Source organism: Pseudorca crassidens, chromosome 13 (genome assembly GCF_039906515.1).
Source record: "Pseudorca crassidens isolate mPseCra1 chromosome 13, mPseCra1.hap1, whole genome shotgun sequence".
Taxonomy (NCBI): Eukaryota; Metazoa; Chordata; class Mammalia; order Artiodactyla; family Delphinidae; genus Pseudorca; species Pseudorca crassidens.
Genome location: NC_090308.1, coordinates 17,369,344 through 17,392,850, shown reverse-complemented (window position 1 = coordinate 17,392,850; position 23,507 = coordinate 17,369,344).

The following is a 23,507-nucleotide window of genomic DNA, read 5'->3' as shown; positions in this document are numbered from 1 at the left end:
TATAGGAAAGAGAGGAATACAACGTCAAAATGGATTTGGCACATTTAACAAGTGTGACAATTAATTTTATGTGCCAACTTGGCTTGGCTTTGGTGCAGGCTTGCTTGGTTAAATACCCGTCTAGGTGTTGATGTGAAGGTAGTTTTTAGATGGGATTAGCATTTAATCAGTAGACTTTGAGTAAAGCAGGTTACCCTCCATAATGTGAATGGGCCTCATGCGATCAGCAATCAGTTGAAGTCCTTACGAGAAAAGACTGCAGTCCCCTGAGAAAGACGTCTCCCCGCAGACTGCTTTTGGACTCAAGATTGCAACATACACTCTTCTCTGGTCTCCTGCCTGCCAGCCTGTCCTACAGATTCCGGAGTTGCCAGTCTTTATAATAGCATGAGCTTATTCCTTAAAATAAATTTCAAAATCTCAATCTCTATCTCTCTCTTTCTGTCTCTCTACATATATATAAAACAGTTGGTTCTATTGCTCTGGAGGACCCTAATAAAAGTGTAATTAATTTTTACATTTTTATTATCATACAGTATCAGTGAGACACAAATATCCAACTGAGTGTTTGTCTCACAAAGTATTTTGGAAGGGAATTATTTTAAGGAAGGGCTTGGGTACTGAATCTTTTCTGTGACATCAGATGAAGCCACTTCCCTGTAACGGAAATTAAAAGAGTTGCAGATCAACAAAGAATATGTCCAGCCATTACCCATGTTTGAAATCGGGACTCTTATCACTGTTTAGTGCTTACCTGTATGCATTGCTCTGCCCTCCATGCTGTGCTGAAGAAGCTGTGAATTTCACAACTGCTCCTGGGCAAGCAATATTGATACAGAATTTTGTTTTTCCATAAAATGGCTCAGCTGGGGTAATTATTTATCTGAACAGGCTGATGTCTTGAGCTTAGTGCCTTTGGATTTCTGCGAGACCAGAGATGGGCATGATTGACAGATAGCTGAAACTCTGTCACCTGGGTAAAACCCTGCTGGTAATGAAGCATTCATACTCAGACCTCACCTTTCTGGACCTGCCAGGCTGCATTTGCTGGCAGCACCTCTGAAAGCTTTCCATGGGAAAATGATGTTTCAAAGGTGCCAATTATAGCACATACGTATTTCACCTTGAGAATTTCAATTGGCAAAGATAATATCATGGGTTGCCCTTAGAGTTTTGATGGGAGGTTCATTTGTACTTAGAGATCTGATCGAAATGCGGTTATTAACAGAGGCTTTGGAAAACAGTGCACAAAAAGCAATAGGGGATTGTTTTTTAAAGCATGTCCTAAGGGACCATTTACCAGCAAGCTCTCAGCTAATGTTTAAACAATCATGGTGTGCAGATAAGCATGTTCTCCTAGAAACCAACTGTATTGTGCCTCCCCCATGGAACATCGTATGTAAATATAAATTAGCTTGTTCTAACCCATGGTGCTGGACGCCTAGAGGTGGTTTCTTTCCTTTTGCACAACACAGGAGTGGATGGGAAGGAACACGGAAATTCCTCTCATCTCAGGTTTGTCTAGCTACTCCTTACCGCCTTCCTCCTCCTGCTTCTTCCTAGGGCAGCTCTTAGGCAAAATGATAAAGGAGGAAACTAACATGGGTAATAAAATTAATGCTTATAGAATGTTTACTGTGGACCAAGTGCTTTACATGTGTTATTTTCTTTAGTCCTTACAAAAATCCTGTAAAATGTGGATTGATGAGGAAGCATTTTTATATCTATCTTCTCTGGAAGGCACTGAGGTTCTGAGATGTCAAATAATCAGTCCAAGGTTATCTAGATAGGTAAAGTCCCAGTATCTGTCTCTTTCCATTTATTTACATATATGTTTTCTTTTCCTGCAAGTACAAGTAAGTCTGTCTCTCCCTCTCTCTGTTTCTCTGTCCCTCCCTCTCTCTGTCTATCTTTCACACACACACACAGACACACACATGCACGCCCTGCCCCTTCTGTTCTTCCAGACTTCTGTTGTACTGGGTGAAAACATCTGATAAACTCATTCTATTCAATTGGTAGACTTAATATACTGTGCCTTCCCTAAGCATTTTAATATAGTAGGTCAGAAAGAGGATGACGCTTAGTAGAAAGGATTGCTTTGTAAATGGATGTTCAAAATCTGTAGAGAATGTGGCTTTGGGCTGGAGGCTTTCTTTGAATGCCTCAGATAATCCCACTTAGGAACCCCGCTACATCTGGCTGGGCTCCCCTGTGGTTTACCTGTGGTTCCTCTCCCAGACGCAGCCGGCTTTCTCCTTAGCGTCTCTTTACTGCCTCTCAGACTTAACATCTTACATACTTTACAACATCCCACCAGTTAGACAAGTACTTTTGTTTGTTTGTTTGTTTGTTTGCGGTATGGGGGCCTCTCACTGTTGTGGCCTCTCCCGTTGCGGAGCACAGGCTCCGGACGCGCAGGCTCAGTGGCCATGGCTCACGGCCCCAGCTGCTCCGCGGCACGTGGGATCTTCCCGGACCGGGGCACGAACCCGTGTCCCCTGCATCGGCAGGCAGACTCTCAACCACTGCGCCACCAGGGAAGCCCAAACAAGTACTTTTTTGAAGGCACTTCTAGTACAGGAATCAAAATGTTGGTTCAATTCCTTGTGTAATTATACTCGATTTCTGAAAAACATTTCTGATTTTAAAATAACCCTTAACTTCACATCCTTCTCATTGTCAAAGGCTTCTTCCTTCACCAGGGGTCTTTATTTGCAGGCCTGAATACATTGGACACTGAACTGGATTTAAGCTCCCTTTTTAACGTTTCCTTAAGCAGTTTGACACAAGTTTTAGATGAACCGAGTCAGATATCCACCTGCCATAGCAAATAGGATGATAAGCACCCTCTTCCGTATGGATGACCCCATTCTACCATCACAACCCAGGAGTGGCCGTAACGAGCAACAGAACCCTTTGCATAGTTATTTTCAGAAATGACAGCTCAGTGGCAATTATGGGAGAACCAAGATCTTCGTTTTTGGCAGGAGCCCTTAGCATTCAGAGGGAGAGTGATAAGCAGCCCAGCAGGGCAAGGCATTTCATTATCTGGGGGTAACATTGGCAGCTAAGTCACTCCAGCAGGTTCATTTAGATGCTGCCTCCATCAAAATTAAGCTTTCTCAAGGCCCACGGCAAGGCTCCCTGGGGCAGAGGTAGGTAAGTGGTACATCAGATCCTCACGTTCTTCAGTGGCCTTGTCACATCTTCCCTGGGGACACGATGCAGCATCCCGCAGCATCAAGAATCCAAAGCCGCCTCCCTACCTGTCATCTCCCTGCGCCTCCACACGATAGAGGTGGCCCTCTAGCACCTGATCTTCAGAGCAAAGCGTCGGCTCTGACTCCCGCTTGTCAGAGACTCAAACCACCTGAGCTCTTTTCCTACAGCAATGCACAGTAGCTGCTGGCTGTGCTCTGCATCTCAATTCGGAAATGTCTGTTCCCATCAAATCCTAGCAGAGAGCAGCAGCTCCTGGGATCTGCCGAACATCAGCCCGTCAGGAATTTCTCGGTTTCATCGAGTCTGACCACTAGAAGGTTACATACTTGGAATGTGTAACTCCAGCTTCCCACAGCCGTGTCTTCACAGAGCTGCGAATTTAACATGATGCCCTTGGCTTTGGTCTGGGGTCGATCTGAGAAAGGAGCACATGAAGAATTCTACTGCATTTCCCAGAGCTGCTCTAACTAACGCTGGTCAGCGCCCCAGAGAAATCAGGAGAAAATCCTCCGAAGAGTTAGGTCATCATTGCAGAGAGTTTTTCTTCTGATGAAAGGGGATGCTGCTGTTCGTATGATATTAACAGCTCTTTAATGCATCATGTTTCCTTTTTGCCTAAGCTGCCAAGAGCCCCCAGGGATAAATTGCTGTCTCAGTTGCAGAGGCTTTCTTTACTTAAGCTTGGGATATAATTGTCCCGCTCTCTATCCCCTTTCAGCACTCGGCATTTTCCTTGACATGGAGCTACACGTTATCATGTTTCTCTCACCACCATACCCCTAAATAGCTATTTGTTACCCTTATTTTATAGATGAGGAAAATAAGGAAGTGGGGGATGAAGTGACTTGCCCCAGTCAAAAAAGTCCCTTTGGGAGCTTTGTTGGTTATAAGCAGTAAACAAGGGAGTGGAAAAAAGGCAGTGAGTAGTCACAGTACAGGCTCTGAGTCTAAGTAACAGCTCCTGTGGTGGCGGTAGTTAGGTGACACTGGCAGCCACTCATTCTGTTAACACGGCACTTGCTCAGCAAACCAGACGCTCTCATGTCAGGAAAGCCATTATGGTGGACCTGCCAGTCTGAAGGCTAAGAAAAATGTTTACAATAAAAACTTAACATAGAATTCAAGCATCCACATTAAAAGAGATCTTGTATATACATGTTTCGCCCTATTATTAGGCAACAAAATTTAGAGGACAACTAATTGTAATTTAAGTAATTTGTTTAATACAGTACCTAAAATTTCTGTCAGATAAACATTTCCTGAGAAGATCAAAATATATGGTTATTTTACTTTTTCCCATTTGGATCTCTTTCAATTTCTGCAGTTTATTAGCTTGGTTCAGTGTCTTTGAGCATTAGTCAACATTTACAATGTAGGTTTTTATGATTCTGGGAGAAGCAATTGCTTCCAAGGGAGAAAACATTCTGTAAATTACATGTAAATGTTTTCACTTGGATGAGTTCTTTTGCATCTGTGCAGAGGATCATTTTAATTTACACAAGAATGAAGGTTTTCCGTGATTGAATGTAGTATGCATGCTTGTGTATCTAATTTCCACTTCATTTATACAGGAGTCTAGCAGACACAAGGGGCATTTTGTTATAATGTAAGTGCTACTTAAAACTAAAATAAAATTATAATAAAAAGCCAAGGATTAGTGTGCCATTTCTAATTTATCTCAGAGCTGTCCCTCAGAGTGGGTTGGAGCAGACCTGAGTCATGTAATTTGGCATTATGATGCTTTAAAGATACAGGCCATAAAGACTTCATCACAAGAACAAAACAGATGAGAAGCTCAGAAATGTGATTGACAAAAAGCATCAAACCATCTCCCCTTGCCTCACAGTTACACATTTTGGAGTACAGGGGATTCTTCCTACGTAGAAACTGTGCTACAAATCACTCCTCTTGCTTTTTTTCTTAATCTCTGAGATTATATAACCTTTTGTAAAAAATTGAGTAATTGAAAATCCAAATGATTATGAATGTATCAGTTAATTCGGCTTCTTCTCTTTGTGCTATTAAAACATTTCAGAGAAATAATAGCTTCTCGTCTGTTTATTGACAGTGAAAAGGATGTGACATTTTGACAGGAATCAGTTTCTAGGGTGAAGACAAATGTGCAGGTTTTGATGTCCTAATTTTATTGCTGCATCACTGCAAATGTAATAATAAAGGCCACTGAAATGTGGAAATGGGTGTGAATATTTGCCTTTTCCCATTTCAGACCCATAGGACTTCTTTCCTGTTTATCTTATTAAATCTGCATTATTAAATGCCCTAAATTAATGCAAGGTTATTGCTTAAGAGTTCAAATGCATACATACCAGCCAGTTCTAAGTTTTTTTGTTGTTGTTTTTTTTTTTGTGGTACGCGGGCCTCTCACTGTTGTGGCCTCTCCCACTGCGGAGCACAGGCTCCGGACGTGCAGGCTCAGCGGCCATGGCTCACGGGCCCAGCCACTCCACGGCATGTGGGATCTTCCCGGACCGGGGCACGAACCCGTGTCCCCTGCATCGGCAGGCGGACTCTCAACCACTGCACCACCGGGGAAGCCCCTAAGTTTTTTTGTCTCAGAGCTGCTCCTCCTTTATGACTCCTTTGTTAGATACAATTAAATTTTTAGCATTGTTTTTCTACATCCATTTTTTTCCCCAGTCATTTCTTCCCTTTGGCCATCTTGGGAAATAAAGTGGTGGAATTTCCCCTGACTTACAACAGAGAGAAAAGATGGTCTGGAGGAGTATGGGCACCATGCCCAAGATTAGTGTTGGCAGAGAGAGCTGATAGCTTACCGTCTCCAGGGACGGCCAGCACATTTAAGCAGGTGTGGTCCCAGGTGGAGTAGAAACCAGTGGCCGTGTGATATGTTTTTCTTACATCCAGCAAGATGCCTCCTTCTGACTTGCTTTGCTGTGGAACAGGTAGAGAGTAAAGGCTAGCCTCAGGTGGGTTTCCCAGCACACCTGCAGTTGCAGTATCTTTGGAAAGGGCTTGTGATTTAAAGTTTTGAAATCCAGGTGCCCCAATCTCTGACCTTCCAGTTAGTTACTTGCCTGTAGGGTCATAATATCTCCCATAATTAATAAAATCCATTTATCACAAACAGTTTTAAACTAATTTCAAACTCCCTAAAGCTCAGGTAATTAATTGTTGAATGTACATATGGGGTGTTGCTATGAAGTCATTCACTTTGAAATAGAAGTAAAGTGTATTAGATAAATAAAAAAAAACTTTCAACCTCCTGTTTTCTTCATAATATAGTTGGCTTTTGTTGGCCCACCTTATCTCCATTTAATTGTTTTATATTAGATGTGCTAATTATACAAACATTAATCTAATGTTTGATCTAATTCCATTTAATTCTTCAGTATTCAGGGTTATCTGCCATATATTGAATTGAACAACACCTAAATATGACTCTGTGACGTAACTGCCACAATATTTGCACCACTGGGGAGTTGTCATCTTGGGAAGAAATAGAAACCTTAAACAATTTATTCACCATAGCTTTAGTTAATAACAGAATAGGAGCTACTTCTATCTTGGTGCTGCTACTAATTTTGCTTTCAAACCAGGATCCAGTCTTTAAGACCTAGAAAACTTTAAATAACCTTTTTAAAAAAAGCTTTAGGAATCATGTATTGAACCAATTAACTCCATAAGTCTGCATATCAATATATTCCTTCCTAAAAGTCCTCTGCACTGCCAAGATTACCTTTGTCTCTCAAGTGGATTGTAAGGCATCCTATCTATTGTTATATAAACCTGGTAAATCTGAAGTAAATTCAGATACACGTTCAAAGTTTTACAGCCTTCACTTGGTAGCAAATTTCATCATCTAAATTTGACCCAGCCCTTTTTTCTAAAATAATAAGATAAGGCTGGATCAAGATAGTGGCTGCAACAAAATACTTTGCTTTTCCTTTTACCCCAAGCTTCTTGAAATAACAAAATAAAATTTGTATGAATTAAACTTTCTGGTAAACAAGAAAAGTACAACATGAGGGAACCAGAAATTCTGAGGAACTATGAAAATTTTAAAAAGCAACAGGATCAGATCCACGGGGAAAGGAGATTGTAAAAAAGCAAAGCAAAACAAGTCAACACTGCTCAGATTAAATACGAGAGATGACTACCACTGGGGCATTAATTTTACAGGGACACTCGAAGCTCAAGAACAATGAACACAAGTAGCGGTGAAGCACCTTTGAGCGATGCTCATGGTGATTGTACAGCTACTGTATTGGGGCTGCCTGGCCAGCAAGCCGTTTTTCTTCCTTGTTTTTTTTTGTTGCACTGTGGGCAGCAAAAAAGCTTAGATGGTTTCGTGGGAAAATTCTACTGCACGTTTAAAGAACATACACTTCCTACGTTACATACATAATTCCAAAGAAGAGAAACTATTAGGAAGCTTTCCAATTCCTTCTTTAATGCTAGCATGACAGAATAAAGTGCCATAAAATAAAAATAAAGCTGTAGTTCAAGCTCATTTTTGAATTTAGATATAATCATCCTAAATAAAATACTTGCAAATCAAATCCACCAATGTATTAAAAAGGGTATTTCTCAGGAACACAGGGATGCGTCATCATTGATTACTCACTATGTTATAATGTATTGGAAATAATATCACCACCTTAACAGATTTTAAAACTTAAATCCATATGTTCATCACTGTGGCTGCCAAAATTGCATTTGATGTAATTCAAATTCTGAGCAAAGCAATGAAATGAGAAAGAGTCACACAACCACTCGCCCAAACCCAAAATATCCCTCAAAGCACACTCAGAGAAGAAGAAAAAAAAAAAAAACTTTATACTGTAAAGTGCATCTAATCAAAAGCAAAGGCAAATTTTGAAGAATTTTCCATCAAAGTTACTAAGAAAGGAATGCCTGTGTGGCTCACAGCCTCCAGTGTGACCTTCCCCCTCCTGGTGTTCATACCTTTGTGTAATTCCCCTCCCTTAGAGTGTGGGCAGGACCTGAGACTCGCTTCTAATCAATAGGATATGGCATAGTGGACAATGTCACTCCATGATTTTGTAATGTTACACGGCAGAGTGGTGAGATGTCATGCTTGGATTACATTATGTTATGTAAAGCTCCATCTTGCTAGAAGATTCATTCTCTTTCCCTCTTCAACTGCCCTTGAGGAAGCAAGCTGCCACTCTGTAAACTGCCTACGGAAAGGACCACATGACAGGGAACTGTGGGTTGCATCTAGGAGCTGAGGAAGCCTCTAGCCAATAGTCAGCAAAAAATTCTAAAGCTCTCAGCCCTCTAGCTACAAGGAAGTAAATTCTGCCAACAACTTGAGTGAGCTTGGAAGTAGATTCTTCTCCAGCTGAGTCACCAGATGAGAATGCATACATAACCATAAGCAGTATCTGAGTTTCAGTTTTTCTGCATCCTCACCAGCACTAGATATGATTGGTCATTTTTATTGTAACCATTCTGTTATGCAAGCAGTAATACCTCATTGTGATTTTAATTTGTATATCCCTAATGACTAATGATGTTGACCATTTTTTCATGTACTTATTATCCATCCATAGGTTTTCACTGGTGATGTGTCTGTTCAAACTCTTTTGCCCATTTTATGTGATATTATTTGTTTTCTTATTACCAACTTTTGAGCGCTTTTATATACTTATAATTAAGTTATTTATCCAATATGTGTCTTACAAATGTTATTGCTGTCTGTGGGTTGTCTTTTCATTATCTTACTCGGGTATTTCAAAGAGCAGAAGTTCTTAATTTTGGTGAAGTTCAATTTATAATTTTGTTTCTCTTATGGATATGCTTTTGGCATTGTATCTAGAAAATCTTTGCCTTAACCAAAGTCACATAGATTTTCTCCAGTAATCTTCATTCATTTGTGTAGATCCCAGTTTCATTTTTCTTTCTGCTTGAAGAGCTTAAAATGTTTGGTATTGCAAAACTGTTGGTGATGAGTTCTTTCCATTTGTGTATATCTAGAAACATTTTCATTGAACCTTAATTTCAAAAGATATTTTCATCAAATGAAGAATTCTAGGCTGATGGTATTATTCTTTCAATACTTTTTAAATTGATGCCGCACTGTCTCTTAGCTTGCATTGTTTCTGATGAGAAATCTGCTGTCATCCTTATCTTTGTTTCTCAGTATGTAATATGTTTTTTCTCTGCTTTTAAGATTTTCTTCTTATCACTGCTTTTAAGCAATTTAGTTATGATGTGCCTTAGTGTAGTTTTCATATTTCTTGTGCATGTGGTTTTTTCCTTGGATCTGTGGTCTCTGCAACTGTAAATGTTTTCATCAAATTTGAAAGGTTTTGGCCATTTTTTTCAGATTTGTTTTGGTTCCTTCAACCTCTCTTCTCCTTTGTGTATGCCAGTTACATGTATATTTGCTCACTTGAAGTTGTCCTCAATTTACTGATGCTGTATTTTTTTTTTTACCATTTTCACAATTTAATTTTGAACAGTTTCTATTGCTGTGTTTTCATGTTCACTATTTTTTTAATCATTGTTGGCAATGTCTAATCTGCCATTAATCTCATCTGCTGTATTTTTACCTTGCCCTTATGTTTTTCATCTTGAGAAGTTTTTAGTTGGGTCCTTTCAACATCCTTCATGCCTCTACTTAACATGTTCAGTCGTCACATGTTCAGTCTCTAGCTTCTCAAACATATGGAACACAGTTTTAGCAACTGCTTCAATGTCTTATTCTACTAATTCTAAAATCTGTGTTGTTTCTGGGTCAGTTTTGATTGGTTGATGGATTTTCTCCTCATTAAGTGTTGTACTTTCCTGCTTCTTTGCAGGCTGTGTAATTTATTATTAAATGCTAAACATTTTACATTTTACCTTATTGGTTGCTAGATTTTTGTATTCCTAGAAATATTCTTGAGCTTTGCTCTGCAATGTGGCTAAGTTACTTGGAAACGCGTTGATCCCTTTAGATCTTTACTGTGGCAAGACACTTCTTTGGTCCTAATCAGTGCTCCCGAACTATGAGGTTTTCTAATCTAGCTGTTGGAGACACACTACTCTCAGCCCTGTGTGGGCTCTGGGCACTGCTCACTCTAATCCTTTGGGTTGGTTCTTTCCTTGGCCTCAGGTAGTTTCCTCACACACATGCATTGATCAGTACTCAACTGAATTCTCACAGGGAACAGGCTGCAGATCCCTGGAGGTCTCTCTCTGTGCTGCTCTTCCCTCTCTGATACGCTGCCCTCCCTGGACTCCCAACTCTGTCACCTCAACTCAGAAGCACTGCCAGCTTCTGCCTGGGTTCCCCTTCTCTGCATCATGCCTAGAAACTCTCTCCAGGTACTCAGCTGGGACAGTCATGATATGATTACTTTTGGTAATATAATTAAAAAAAAATTTTTCTGGACCAGGAAAAAAAAACACCATAGGCAAATATAAAGGGCAAATGTGAGATTGAGGAAAAATATTTCTTACATGTGTAGCAGAAAGAAGATTAATATTAAAAATATACAAAATATAAATCAATAAGAAAAGAAAATAATCCAAGAGTATAATGGTCAAATTTACAGGAGATGGAGCCAAATATGTATGGCTAAAATACATATAAACTTCTACTTGATCTACTTAATCACCAAGGCAATGTAAATGAGGTGTAATTTTTTAAATTATCTGATAATAAAAAGATCAGTGAATTTTGGCATTGGCACTGGTGCATGGAAATAGAGGCTCACGGAGACAACGGAGAGTAGTATACATTTGGATGTTCTTTTTGGGTGGAATTTAAGCAATCTTTATTAAAAGATTAGGTACACATGCTCTTCGACTCAACGATTCCAATTCTAGCAGCCTGTTCTGTATTTATACTACTTGCATATGTGCATAACATTTTTCAAAGAAGGATTCACTAAAAATAAAACTGGAAACAGCCTAAATGACCATCCTTTGAGAATGGTACAATACACTATTGTACCATATTGTAGAAAACTATAGAGCTACTAGAAAGAATGTGGTATCCCTATATGATTTGACAGATGACTATTTCTAAAGATATTATTAAGTGAAAAAAGTACAGAGTAATACATATAGTAAGATCCCATTTATTTTCAAAAATATAACATATAAATAACCTTATGTTCTCTTCTATGAGTATATATTCTTAAGAAAATGTAAAAGCAGTTTTTTAAAAAATGGAAGGCTATGAATTTAATGCTCAGTCATGATTAGCTCTGGGAATGGGGGGAGCTGGTTAAAGGGCGACATTCATACTCTCTACAACTTCTGTATCGCTCATATTCTGACAACAAGTAATCTATGTATTATTTGTGTAATTATAAAATTAGAACATGGGGAAAACTGAATGCCAAAGTAAAGGAGAGAAAAAGAAAGTAAAAAAGAATGAAAAGAAGGAGAAATGCAGTTTTTTTTCTTACACTTTCATTTTACTAATTTATTTTTGCTTAAGCATGGACCAAGGTGGAGCTGATATTACAACCTCAGAGACGTTTTCCTGCACTTAGCAATTTTTTTGTACATGGGTCAAATTCTCTTCCACAAATCCATCTATGATCTCTGAATGATTCAGGGCTGTATATCACCTTTCTCCGTACTTGTTTACATTTTCACTCTCAAAGTAACGCCTTAAATTGTATATCTTGAGTATTAACACTCAAATTATAAGTTTCCCCGCCAAAATGAGCATAGCATTGCAGTTAAGACTAAAGGATTTAGGGTCAGATTATCTGGATTCAAGGGAAAATGCCGTTTTGAGATTTATAACTGACTGGTGGAGGTCATGTGAAATATTTAAAGTTAGTTTACACATTTATGGTCTGTTTGGGGGGCGCCGTAGGACAGAGAGGGATGTAATAGAATTGTAAGGGTGTTGTAAATAGTCATTATTCCTTTGTGGAATGTGGATTTGGACCTTCTCTCAATGTGTAAGAGAAGCCGTACCATTTGGGGAGAAGGGGAAGCAGAGGCTTTCAACTCTTCAGCTGATTGTTAAGGACAGACAGGTAATATTATAAAATCTAATGTAAGAAAATTAAGTTTAAAAAATGAGAAATCCAGTTCTGAACTCATTTAAGTTTTCTCCCCAGATCTAAGATAAAAGCGTATCAGTTGTAAATGCTCAGTGTTTTCCACAGTGATGGAGTTTAAATTAAAACAACAACAACAAAATCTGGAGTTTAATAGGAAAGCAGAGTCCATTGTGTAAGTGAGCCTTGTGGCTGGAGATGGCTGGGGCAGGAAGGACAGAGACTAGATTCCTGTGACGTCCCATTTCTCCTGGCTCCAGCCCTCTTTCAGATTCTGGGTATCTATGGCATGTTTGTTTAAACAAGAATTTGTCACTGGGCAACAGCCCTATCCAGGGATCAGGAGACTGAGCACGTGACAGTGTCTGACCATGTTGTATGGGTAGCCTTGGGCGACAATGACAGAGGAGTCAGGCTCGCCTTGGTTGGTGACGCTATAGCCCCTGAAACCATCCTCCCTCCCCCACTTCCACTTCCCCTCCTCTTCCCTCTCTCTCTCCTCCTTCCTTCCTTTGTTCTTTCGTTCTTTTATTCAACTCAACAATTTATGGAGCAGTTACTGTGTCAGGCATTGTCCTAGTGGAAACATTGGAAAGAAAGCAGTGCATACAACAGAGGAAAAGCCTTCATGGCAACAACTCCTTACTTCGTAACTATTTTCAGAAATCAAACTTTCAACTATAAAAATTGACTTTCCTATCAGGGAGAGTAACGCCTGAGTGATTGTGAATTTCTAGCTGTATTTTCTAGTGGAACTTGTATTATGCATTGCAAATGAATTAACATTTCAGTTTATAAACCAAGCCCTCATTGTTTTAACTTCGTATGAATTGAACCCCTAGGGTAGAATTCTGTTTGCACCAACAAAATTCAGATTTGTGACCTGTAAATCAAAGTTTACATCTGAAGTTCTGCTGTCCTAAAGGTCCTGTCTTGGTTTCCTCTTTGAATGACATCTTTTCCTACGTCTCAAATGCCTCCATCCTTAGCGAGTGGCTCCAATCGGTAATTAATTAAAAAGGAAAAGATCAGAGAATTTGGAATAAGAGACAGGATGTGAGAGATGGTACCTAACACACAGAGGCAGATCCGGGGTGATGGCCCTTGGAGGCATACACCATCTGCTCATACATTTTAAAATTCCCTCAGAGTGGATTTAGGTCCTTTCCGGAAGTTCCTTTATTCCAGTGCCGCAACTGTAATACTCCTCTCTGAGCTTCTGGAAAATACTCTAGGTCACTTCAACTACTAGCACTGCTTAATAATAATAACTTTAAAAGTACTCAGTGTGTGTTGGGAATTGTAATTAGTATTTTACATCCTCACATCCACACTCGAGGTGGGTGGTGTTATTATCCCATTTTACATAGGAGGACACTGAGACTAAGAGGACTTAACGTAATTTGTCCAAGGTCATTACATTATGGGTCCAGAATTTGAAGCCAGAATCTGACTCCAGACTTCATGCCCTTCACCACTGGACTCTGCTGCCTCTCCATTATTATTATTCAAACTAATACAAAAATCAAAGTAAAACATGGGATGGAACCCACAAGATTGTCATAAGGTTTAAACAGCACACTAGGTACCAAACACTTAGCAGAAATCAAGATGCTGATCTTCCATCTCTGAATAAACTCCATTTTTCATCCTCCCTCTTAAAATGTGATAGTTTCTACTGGATAAGTTCTGAGCATATGTTGATAATCTCACTTGATCTGTGGTTTACTTATGCTTCTATTTAGCAGATTATAAGTGCATGAATTTTTTAGCATCCATGTTAAACTGCTGTTCATGTTAAATTTTTTCTCCTTTTTTCACATTAAATTTATAGTCATCTAAAATTGATTTTTTAAAAGATGAACTATTATTAAGCATGTCATCCTCACTTTTGTACTTGTATAGAGGTAGTTTTAGTGTATTTCTGTCTTATTCAGTTTGTGCTGCTGTAACAATGTACCATAGACTGGATGGCTTATAAACAACAGAAATTTATTGCCCACAGTTCTGGAGGCTGGACATCCAAGACCAAGGTGCCAGCATGGTCAGGTTGGTGAAGTCTCTCTTCTGGTTTGCAGATTGCTGACTTCTGCTTGTATCCTCACATGGGGTAGAGCAGAGAGAGGAAGCCAGTGCTCTTGTGACTCTCATAAGGGCACTAATCCTATTCATGAGGGCTCCACTCCATTCATGAGGGCTCCACTCCATTCATGAGGGCTCCACCTAATCCTAATTACCTTCTGAAGGCCTGACCTCCTAATACCATCGCATCAGGGGAGGGGTGGAGTTTCAACATATGAATTTGGGGTGGGGGGGACACAGATATTCAGTCTGCAACAACTACTTTCTAGCCTTTTCTCTAGACATACATTTACATATACACATTTACATAAAAATGCATGTATACATTTTTGGTTAATAACCTCATTTTTCTTAGTGCGTATATCATGACTGTTTCTCCATGTCATGAAAGATTCTTCTGAAACATCATTTTCAAACACTGTATGGTATTCCATTACATGGTTTTACTTTATTTAACCTCTCACCACTTGGTGGACTTCTACCTGCTTTCTCAGGTTTCTAATAGCCCATTTCTAGCATTGACTCCTTTGGTCACCCAGATAAATAACTTCAAAATCTGCCCAGGTCCTAAATGAGGCAATCTTGTCCTGAAGCTATTGTTCAAAGATGTTAGCAGTACATCTGAAAGATCTGTTGAGTGGAGATGTCTTGCTAAGTAGTATTTATGCTTCCTCTAATGCGATTCTTTTTTTTTTTTTTTTTTCCTGTGGTATGCGGGCCTCTCATTGCTGTGGCCTCTCCCGTTGCGGAGCCTCACCCGCTGCGGAGCACAGGCTCCAGACGCGCAGGCTCAGCGGCCATGGCTCACGGGCCCAGCCGCTCCGCGGCATGTGGGATCTTCCCGGACCGGGGCACGAACCCGGCAGGCGGACTGGACTCTCAGCCACTGCGCCACCGGGGAAGCCCTAATGCAATTCTTTAGGAAAGCTTATATTAAACACTACAGAAACAGACCCCATTTCACTTTGAGGACATTGATACGCATATGAGTTTTTTGTAGATAGTTATATATTTACATATAATTAATATCTGTAGTGCGTTTCACCATATACCAGCTACATACTTGATCTTATATAATTCTCACGAGAAGCCCATTTTAGCAGTGAAGTAACCGAGGCTCCTCGTGAATCAGTGGCAAAGAGACTCCCACCTGAGTCTTGTGCTTCCAGACTCTGTGCTCGCTTCTGTCTAAATGAGGATTAGATTTTGATTCATTAGCGTTTCAGCGTTAGGAGGTATTAGCATATCGGCAGGCTGCTCCGGGCAAAGTGGAGCTTTCTCATCTCACCTCTCATTAATAAAAAGTATTTTGTGGGAAGGAATTGCTTCCGAACTTGATTAGTTAAAAGCCAATAGCCTAACTCCAGCATCAAGATACATAGTAGTTGATTTCGTTTGGTGAAAAGCGCAGCAGCTGGGAGGAGTGCGGGCCAGCCCGCACCACTGGCCCCGCCTTCCCTTGCAGATGGTGAAATGTTCTCTGTAATGTATTGTCATTAGAGGTGACAAAGTCCTTAACAGCTGTGAACATTACGAGTGCAACAATAAAACATGATTTTTATCCCCCAGAAAATGCCCTTGTTACAGTGCTCAAAAATGAGTTAGAGATGATTTCTTTGTTGCCCCCATGGACCCTTAACAGGAATATATTCAAGGTTTTCTGGGGTTTGCATCCTTATAAATTTATTCTTGGCAGGTCCAGCCACGTATCAGGCTCCCAGAGTGAAATATGAGAAGGAAAATGGAAGCAGAATCAGGTGCTGACACACTTGCTGGAGGAATTCAGAGTGAGGGAGATGGTCCCAGGCAAAGTAGTGAGCCCGAGATACCCTGGACCCAAGGACCTCCTGGTCCTGCCATGATTCAGAGACTGCAAAGCCGAGCAAGTGAGAGTAATGAAGGATCTGATTCCCTTACTCTGCCTTGGCTTTGCTGCCAATCATACACCCCCAAATCCTAATAAAAGCACATGGCGCCTCAAGATAGGAGATGGAAGATCAGAGATAGATGCTGACAGATCTGTGACCTTGTCCACGTTAGAAAATCAGATTGCCTGTAAGGGCTCCACAGCAGTTGGAATTCAGAGTGGTATAAAGCCTACCCAAGTGGGCAGAGACACCATTCCAAATCAGCCACCATGCTAGTCCTGGGAAACCTGAACTGGAACTATTGACTTCAAAGGGCATTTTAGAAAACAGGACTCCAAAGACAGATTTAAAGAGACAGCTGGCGTTACACACTAATATTTGATCAGTGAAGGCAAGAGGGAGTGTGTTGCACATGATAGAGCTTTAGCCAGCCTATTTTATCTTAAAATGTTTTATTCACCTTTTATGTAACTTCTCTGCAATTAAAGTGTTCCCTGACTGGGGAACTTTGTTATTTTCCTGTTACTTTATGAAATCCCCAAGCGGTCACATCAGGGTCTTTGTCCTTTGATTCAGTTCGATCTGTAGCTCTTTTATTTGGTGCAGTGTACAGCCGCTGGGGATGGGGGATAAGATGACTGAGGTCTGGTCCCTGCCCTCACTCACTTAGAGTCATGACGGATTGCGCCGAGCTGGGTCTGGAGGGAGCTCAGAGGCAGGACAACTCATTTTATCTGCGACTTAAAGGAAGGTGATGTAAATGGGGGCTGATTTCTGAGCCCTGGAGGCAGAGGAACCCGCTCCCCCCCCACTACCACCAGGAAAGTAGGAGGTTCGCACGAGCCTCTGCAGGACAGCCTGTGCCTGCTCTGCCGGCAGACAGGAAGGAGGGTGGGTGTAGGGAAGGGAAAGGATGTGCAAAAATGAACCTAATAACAGAAAGAGGGACAGATTGCATTTTTTAAAAAGGAAGTGTTATTTAAATTGAACACTTTAAATCAACTATACTCCAATAAAAATTTTTTAAATAAAATAAAAGATAAATTGAGAGTAGTAGAGTTTCCTTTGGGCTAAAATATTACATTGGGGTGTTCTTTTTTAAAAATCCATTGGAGCAATAGAAAAGAACGTTAACAACAAAAACCACGTCACCAGCAGAGTTTGCAGTTTGGGGTTTTGGTCACAACAGTCATTCTCCAAATCTTCATAGTAGCAGTATTGAAGTACTGACACACACAGCACAGACACACCTCAAAAACGCGGTATCAGCGAAAGAGGCCAATCACAAAAGGCCTCTTTATTTATCATTGTATGATTCCATTTATATGACTTGTCCAGAATAGGCACATCTGTAGAGACAGGAAGTAGAACTGGATTGGGGTGGGGAATGACTGCTAATAAGCACGTTTTCTTTATGAGGTGATAAAAAAAGTTCTAAAATGAGATTATGATGATTAGATTAGATTGCACTCTGTAAATATACTGAAAATGGCTTCGTTGTACATTTTCAATGGATGAATTTTATGCTACATGAGTTATATCTCAATAAAACTGTACAAAGAAATCTTCCTAGGCCCAGCTTCACAAGCTTGGTTAAGCAAGTGTCCCTTTAGGTTTAGACATAGGAAGGCGAAAGGTCACCTGCTTGGGTTATGCCTGATTTGGCACGGAAATGTGGCCTTGGTGACAGTAGATTATGCTTCTTAAACCACATCACTGGCCTTAGGTCCCCGCATTGTTTCTGGGCCACCCTGACCTGCCCGTAGCTGTTGCAGTGGAAGGAGAACTGGCCTGGTTGCCAATTTATAAATTTACAGCAAGAGATGTGACTGTCCAGGGAACTTGATACCCATTTTTTCCAGCCAATGCATCTTCTCTCTTTTTAAAAATCTAAATATATGCTGAACTATGATCAGACGATTATTTGGTAAGCACTGAATCATAATAAGCGAAGATTCTAGGCTCTGTAAACAAGTGGGTTAATTTTCCGATAATAATTTATTTATCTCCCTCTAGGACAGGACATGCTGGGTTATGTTTGAGGCAGAGTATCCTCTGCCCCAGAGAGAATGGAGACTTCCTCTCTGACATAAGAATTTTTTTTTTTTACCAAACTCACCAATAACGGCTCTACCAAAAGATCAAAATATTCTCATGTTAAATTCTTCACACCGCCTATTAGATTATAACCAACTTTTTGCTCTCTTTATTTCTGACCGAGGAAATACTTTATCTCTAAGGTCCTTTTTGCATAATCTGGTCTTTTTCATTGTGTGCAAATTATGTAGTTTACCTTTAAGAATTTGGAGAGGGAATTCTCTGGTGGTCGAGTGGTTAGGACTCTGTGCTTTCACTGCTGAGAGCCCGGGTTCGATCCCTGGTCGGGGAACTAAGATCCCTCAAGCCATGTGGCACAGCCCAAAAAATATATATATATATATTCATAATTTAAAAAAAGAATTTGGAGAGAGCTTTGCTGTCACCATATAAGCTTACAGCATAACAGATAATCATATAATGTCACGTATGTACATACACACATATGTGTATATATGCATATGTTTAATCACAGTCAAGCAGATAGTAATATATCACCATATAGTCAGTAAGAGCATTCTGACTGATGATTGTGAAAATTAGATTGTATGTGTTAACAGTGCATTGAAAACCATAAAGCATTCTCCTTAATAAAGATATTAACGACCAGCTCTAGAACCAGATCAGATTCGGGACAATCACCATATACAACTTCAGTACGCAGGAGTTATGGGACTGGGGGCTAAGGACCAGATGGAGAGAACATCACTGTGCAAGGCAGAGGTCTCAAACTGCATGCCCCTGGGGTCGCTCAGCCCCACAGTGTGTTTTTATAAAGCCCTGCGGATTTGAAAAGTCTTGATTGACTGCCAACATTTAAAACGTAGAAGAAATCACATAAGGGACATATCTTCCACTTCCACTGGAACAAAAAATTAGAGTATCTGGCAAGCCTAGGATTATATTTTCACGACAACAGTGGCAACAGGTTTAGAGAAAATAGGAGCTCTTCAGAGTGCCCCAGGCTTCACTGTTCCCTCTTGTCTGACTCTTGCCTGCTCTACTGATTTCCATCACCAGAGTGGCATTTGTAGGCATTTGAGTTGTGACCCCTGTATGTGGAATAAGTTCAGGGGTTCTGGGAACTTTGCTTGTTTCAAAAACCTTTTCTGTAAGGCTTGTATTCTGCAATTCGATGGAAGAGCTCATACCCCAGGTAGCAGTAAATTTTTCACACCAAGTTATAAAATTGTTAATTTGGGCCCCTTCCTGGGTAGAAGTTTTTGTTGAGTTGGGAGAGAGACTGTGGTGCCCAGCTCCTGGGATGCAGGCAGATGAAGGAATCCTGGAGAGAGAAGGAGCTCAGGAAGCAAGGAGGTAGGTGGATGATGCTAAAAGTAAAACTGCATCTATTTGATAAATTTTTTCATCTCTTTTAGACAGACCGAGTCTCCATGAAGTCTTGGAGACTGAGTCCTAATGCACAGTCCCCAGGAGCTGGGCCAACAAGGAATGTATTGTTGGTTTTGAGCAGGCACAGGGGAGCCATGATAACAGCCGGAGAGCCAGTCCAGAGTGAGGATGTACCCCACCTGTCAGGCTCCATAGAGGGTGGGTCAAAGGAGAAGGAAGGCGTGTGACACATTGCTTATATACACCAAAATGGCTTGCATGAAACCATGATTATGTTTATTTTTGTGATGTTGAGTTGATAAAGGTTTATCAGCCATGATACATTCTGTGAAACATGCAGGAATTTGCAAGAGCTCACTGGGAGATGAGCCAGTTCTCTTTTTCCTTTTGTTGTTTTGCTGGAGATGCAGAAGTGTACACACAGGTCATTCGTGATGAGCAGTGCCATGATAGTAAAGCCAGTGTCATAATGAATAGTGTTGCCCTGGACTGTGATGTTGAAGCAGGTGAGATATGAGGAAGGAGGCTAATGGGTGCTTGGCCGGCAGGTCATCTGCCAAAGGGAAATGAAGAATTGCAGTAGTTCCCTTGGTAATTCTGGAAAAGCAGGAACCCTCTCAATTTTCTCCCTAGTTGTGTCAGTTATCTATATCATTTTGAATGCAGGCAGCTTGTCTACTCAAACACTGTAAGCCAACCTATTGCTGGCAGATCTCAGGAAGGTAGGAGGCTAGGTCGCTCCTCAGATTAGAGGTAGATGCCACTTGTCATGTTTTTATTGTTAGTTTCAAAAGGAAAAAATTACTAGTCTGTCCCTCTAGAAGTTATTATGAATGTTTTGCCTAATCTAGTTTACTGTGAAAGAGGAAACTAAAGATTTTGTTCATAAACATAACTAAATTTATTTAAAGACCGGAGTAGGGTCTGAGTGTTCAGAACCTAATTTTTCTGAAGGAATCATATTCATATACAAGTAGAAGAAATAGCATTGATAGTTTAAGAGTTTAGGATGTGGAGACAGACAGTTGGGGTTCAAATCATAGTTTCACCAACTACTAGCCACATTGCTTTGAGCAAGGCACTTAACATCTCTTTGCCTCAGTTTCTTCATCTGTAAAATAGAACAATAGTACCAGCATTATAGGGATGTTATGAAGATTAAATGGGTTTATATACATAAAGAACTTAGAATAGTACCTGACCCATAGTACGTACTCAGTAAATAGCAGCTAACTGATGGTTTATACATCTATACACACACGTGTGTTTGCATAGAAGTATGGTAGTTAATTGAAACGCTAAGTTATTCAAAGCACATTTGAATAAGTGAAAAGAAATTTTTGCACAAATAAGAGAATTCATCAGGTATCATTCTTGAGGAACACAAAAATGACTACTTGATGTGATTAGGTAAGAGCTTTTGTTATCTTCTCCTTTGCTTAAGTTCATTCTGCTTTCATTCATTGTAATGTGTTAAGAGACTGTATGCTCTTTCTGAAGTAGTGCTGGGTAAATAAATTCTTTATAGATCATTTTTACATTCTCATGTGACAATTTCTGTTACACTCAGGGTAGGGAGAAATCTGCCAAGTTTCTGGGACTTAGATTGGCGTCTACATGAGAGCAAGTGGGAAAGAATCAGAAACTAAACCACAATGAGGGAAGCTTTGCTATGATTGTTCATTTACTTAGCATTTGTTCTACAGGCAGCACTAGGAGGCTTTGCTAAGACTTCATGCTGTGCCTTTAATGGGTAGAATATTAATAACCAACCCATTGTATTCATTTATTCATTTTGATTTCCTTATACTTCATTAGGAATCCTCTACCGATATCCCTGACCCATTTCCTCAGTTCCCATCAGGCAGATCTACTTCTGAGTTGTCAAAGACTCTAAGTCTCACAGCCCTACGTGTGACTTGATATTTTTATATCCAAAATGGCCCTGTCTCCTCTTTCTTGATGGGTTCAGATATTGTTTCTAGTTCAAAAATCGATGGGCTCCTCTTGTGGCAAAAGTCTGAATATTTTTCTGGATATACACTGCTTTCATAGCAATGGCTTTACAAGGTAAGCCTTGAATAGTGTAGCAATCAAGAGAAAAATCAATCATTCTTGGTCCAAATAACCTCCAGCGTCTCTGAGCTGGCCCTAAACACTTGTTAGAGCTACCTGTGTTCATGTGACATTTGTCACATTTGTTGCATTTAAAAATACTTAAATATCAAAGCCACATTACAAAATTGAGCTAAGGTTTAAACTGTCCTTAAGGTGTAATAGGAATGAACATACACGGAGGAAGTTTGGGCCTTGGTTTACATTTGGAAAATTCTTCATTCTACATCCTCACCTTAGAGAGTCAGGGAGCTCATTTGCGTATCCTTGTACACCGAAGAGCACACAGTAATGAAATAGATTTAACCTAATATTTCTCTAACTTATTTTTTAACCATAGGAACCTTGTTTTCTCAGAACCCACATTAACCTGTCTCTAAACAAATGATCTCCAAACACTTTGGGAAACCAGAACTAAAGAGGTGGCTGGTTCCTTGTAGCTACCACCTACGGTTAATGTTAATAAAGACTTAAGTCTCCTCTTAATATGATTCTAATTGTGGGAAACAGTCTGTGATCTTGCATTTCTCACTCACCATGCCTACCTCGTCCACTGAATTTCTAACCATTTTTCAAAGGGCAGCTTAAGTGTTATCTTTTTCTTGAAACTTTTTCTGATCCTCTCCTATATGCTGTATGAGGAATTTTCTGCAGCCCTAATCTCACATCCTGATTTTTATCATAATTATGTATAAACCTGTATGTTATTGGAAGTCAGAAACAGTACAAAGTTTTTTAGACTCCCCATAAACCTACCTTAAGATAGGAGCTTAATAAATATTTTTGGCTAGATGTGAGGCATCAGTTTTTATAAGCCTTCCAAAGATTCATTTGCCAGCAGTCATATTTTTTATAGCCACACCTTATTTGCCATCCATAATATCCAAGGATAAAGATTGATGTTAATTGCTTCCTCCGTGAGGTCACATCTTCAAGAGGGGTGGCAAATGCTTGAGCATACAATTATAGTGGAGTCACTTTTCCATGGCTAATTACTTATTAGCCATTTCATTGCTAATTTGATTAATAACATTAATATAAACCTTTATGTTGATTTTGTAAAATGCGTTACAAGGTAGGTCAGTGTCTTGGCCCTCATTATCTGGATGGGGAAAGAAAACATAAAAAGTTGGTCTGATTAATTACCTCAAGGGTCTTCTTTATGGTTATGATAGAACAAAATAAAAAGTCATCCTAGTCCAATTCTAATACACTAAACAGATCTTCTGGCTCTAATTGTGGACTAAGAAAATGCATTGCTAAATATGCACCTTATTTAGAATAGATTCAGAAAGTGTGCACAGCCAACAGCAAGTTTTAGCAAGAGTCATTTCAAGATGGTGGACTGACCCACAAATGGAATTTGATTTGCTGTCACATAGGTGTAGGAAATGCTGGAAAGCTTAAGCAGATATTTCCATAAATGTTGGATTTATTTTTTTATAAAAGTTCTAAGATCACTTAGTGTACTAATAGGCAGTGTGAATTTTCAAGACGGCGCTGTCGCATGGAATCTCTCCAGATGTCTTAGTCTGTATAGCACACCATATGAATACCGCTGTACATTCTCCACACTGCGTGGTATTACTGTGCTCCCAGGAGAAACCTCTTAACCAGCTTCGACTAGCTGCCTCATTCTTGTGGTGCACCCCTTCTGTGGCAGTAAGTGCCATATATTCACCAACTTGGCTCCTCCCATCTTCAGTAGTAGCTGCTTATATGGCTGCCCAACTACAGTTGTGCTCACAGC